This window comes from Trichechus manatus, unplaced genomic scaffold (assembly GCF_000243295.1).
Source record: "Trichechus manatus latirostris isolate Lorelei unplaced genomic scaffold, TriManLat1.0 scaffold00191, whole genome shotgun sequence".
NCBI classification, from domain to species: domain Eukaryota; kingdom Metazoa; phylum Chordata; class Mammalia; order Sirenia; family Trichechidae; genus Trichechus; species Trichechus manatus.
In genome coordinates this window covers 1,436,659-1,439,811 of record NW_004444127.1, presented here as the reverse complement: position 1 = coordinate 1,439,811, position 3,153 = coordinate 1,436,659, and the positions used below count along the sequence as shown (strand labels likewise).

Genomic DNA, 3,153 nt, shown 5'->3' with positions numbered 1-3,153 from the left:
TGAACCGGGGAGGCTTGGGAGAGTGTGTCACAAGAGTAGAAGCAGAAAGCCCAGATTAAGAGGGTATTGCAGTTAACCAAGTAAATGATGATGGTGGCCTGGGCTTAGGGTGGTAGAGATAAGAATAGCAGATGGATTTAGGATACGTTTTGGAAGAAAAGCTAAAATGACCTGTTGGTAAACAAGCTGTAGGGAATGAAGGAAAGGGGGAATCAGGATTGCTCCCGGGATCTTGTCTTGAGCACACTGAGGTGTCATAGTATCACTTGCTAAAAGAAGGAATCCTGGGAGAGGACAAAGTTGGGGGTGAGAAATGAAGAGTCATATTTTAGACCTGTTAAGTTTGAGATACCTACTAATGAACAGACTGAAACCCCATCTTACACGTTATGTATTAAACAGACAAAGGACTATGAGATCCCAGACTTGGCCTTCCTTTCCCATTCCCGGTTAAAAAGGAAAAAAGAGAGCGATAACAGAATAAAATACTCAGTCTTTTGTAAAAACATTCTTATGTTCAGAGGTCTGGTAGTAGAGCCACATCTTTCCCAAACAAGCATAAGTAGCCAATCAATCACTGTGTCACACCAAGCCAATTGTTCAGGGGGCAAACTAATGAAAAATTTAATCTCCTGATTTTCATCTTAATCTGTTTTTCCCATTAGCTTTGATCAATGCCCACAAATACAATTTAGCAGAATTTTTCATTTAGATAAATGACTGAGTGGGGTACCTAATTAGTCTGTTTGTTATGAACCAGTTGATAAAAATTTATATGCTAATTACTAAAAACCATACACTAATTTTTAAAGCATTTTATTAGCAGGAAAGCTGTGTTCTTTTATCAAATGAAATACTCTTTCTACATTACACTCACTAATGGTTCAAACATGTTTCTCTTTACTTTCAGAAGTAATGCTTCACTGTGCGGTAGAGGAGAGCAGTGCACTTGGACATGTCTGCTCACTCCCACCCTTACCCGGCACCATAACACAAGCGATAGTGAATGTACCAAACAGGAAGATTCCATGAACATCTCAGCTACCTGGGGGCCTCTGCTGCACCCTGAAAAAAACAAAAAAGAAATCAGTCTAGAAACCACATAAAACAATGAAGCAAAATGAATGTGGGGACTAGTTCGAGCAAGGGCAAACCTTCCAGCCTGTTCCAGTGTCAAGGTGGCTGACAAAGAAGATCACGGCTCTGCTCACTAGGTCTGCTCGTCAGGAGATATCCATTTGGTGGCCTTCTTTCCTATCATCAATGGCAATATTTGTACTGCTTTCAAGTCCCACAGTACCTCTCTGGATGCCAAAATCCTTAAGTTCTTTCAAGTAAGAGGTTACCATGGAGATCTTCATTTTTAAAATAAAAGTCAATAGCTCTGGTCTCTTGTAACCTTTTAAGTCCCTTTAACAGGGCTTTCCCTACTTGTATTTTCACTACCACTTCAATAAAGCGGTGAGAAGAGTGAAGAATGGTGTCTCAAATCAGTGAAAACCCATAAAGACACCTCCTCAAGGGGTCATGGCCTCAGACACAGGAGGAGAGATTCCCAGGCAGCAGGTGTAGTGGGTGGGCCTGGTTTCATAGATTAACCTGAAAGGGGAAGAAAATGGTATTCGGGCCGCCAAAGCCCTCTGTACACACAAGTTCTACGGCGATAAAGTCCTGGCTACTAGGCATCAGTAAGGTGTCTTCCCACACATTACATCTGCCACCTCCAGCAGCCTAACACTAACCAGGTTCTGGGGTGAGTATTCAACATAGAGCTACTTAACATCCTTCCCAGCACCGCCCACCTCCACCCCCGTCCCTCTCCCTTCCCTCTCAGGTCCCCATAACAGAACAGCCCCTCGCCCTCAGGTACCCCCCACAGGCCCCTCCTCTGGGCCCCTCTCTCACCCGACACCTGCTAGCATCAAAACCTCGGAGCCGCTCTGTCAGGCGACCTGGAGTAGTGTGGCAAGGATAAGAAAGAAGAAGGAGACAAGGGGGCAGATTCTTCCTCAAATTCTTAGCTTTCAAAGGGTTCCACAGCAACCGGGGGGGGGGGGGGGAGTGAAGGAGGCTGCGTACCGGAAGCGGAAATCGGGCGCGGGTTGAGATTGCCGCCATGATGTGTGTGGCAGTCGGGGACGTGGACCCGTAGGCTCGATTTCAGCCGGCAGGCAGGGAGGGTGGAGGATTCATTCTCTGCAGGAAGATGGGATTATTTGAGATATTTGAGAAGTAGGGGTTAAGGAGGGGTGGGAGTGGCAGGGAAGTGGATGTGGCTATAAAGAGCAACCTGAGGGATAGGTATGGTGATGGAATGTTTTGTATCTTAAGCATCTATGTCAGTATCCCAGTTGTGATATTGTACTATAGTTTGCAAGATGTTACTACTGCGAGAATTAGGTAAAGGGTGCAGGAGATCTCTCGGTATTATTTTTTTACACCTGCATGTGAATCTACAATTATCTCAAAATAAAAAGGTGATTTTTTTTTTTTTTAATGATCGCTGACTCACACATAATTTGGTCTGGCGGTGGTTGAGGGCACAGCTGGTACAGAATAGAAGACTCCCCAACCTAGTTCTGGCTTTAGGAGGCTGAAGGGGCAGGCTTGGAGTCTGTCAGCCTGCCTTAAAATCCTGGCTCTTGTGCTCACCAGAGTGAGCCTTCCTTTCCTCATCTCTAAAATGGGGATTTTAATGATACCTCTTTTAATATTTCTAGGGTAATTGCTGGGTGCCACGGAGTCGATTTTCAACTCATAGTGATGCCGTGTGACAGAGTAGAATTGCCCCATAGGGTTTTCTAGGTTGTAATCTTTTCAGGAGCAGTTCGCCAGGTCTTTCTACTGTGAAGCTGCTGGATGGGTTCGAACTGTCAACTTTTCAGTTAGCAGCTGATTACTTAACCATTGTGTAACCAGGGCTCCTTCTAGGATAATTATGAGGGATAAATTAGTTAATACATTTAAAGCATTTAAAACAGTGTCTGACTGACTATAAATGTTAGCCATTGTTATAATTTTGCCATTAATCATTCAGGAAGCTGGAACTGTGTACATATGACAAACAAAAATATCTCTGCCCCTAAAAATAAGTGAGAATTGAAAAGCAACCTTGGTCTTCTTGGATATGTTACAGAGCTATAGTAATCATGA

The 3,153-nt window shown here is 44.0% G+C and overlaps 1 long non-coding RNA gene across 1 annotated transcript; it reads right to left on the bottom strand.

Annotated features, from left to right (window-relative positions):
- Positions 1-750: 750 nt before the first annotated feature.
- On the bottom strand, positions 751-1,999 carry LOC111822661 (uncharacterized). Its single transcript, XR_002825801.1, has 3 exons — positions 1,906-1,999; positions 1,155-1,254; positions 751-1,065 (listed from the first exon to the last, which is right to left on the bottom strand). It is a non-coding gene; the product is annotated as an uncharacterized LOC111822661 (long non-coding RNA).
- Positions 2,000-3,153: the final 1,154 nt, after the last annotated feature.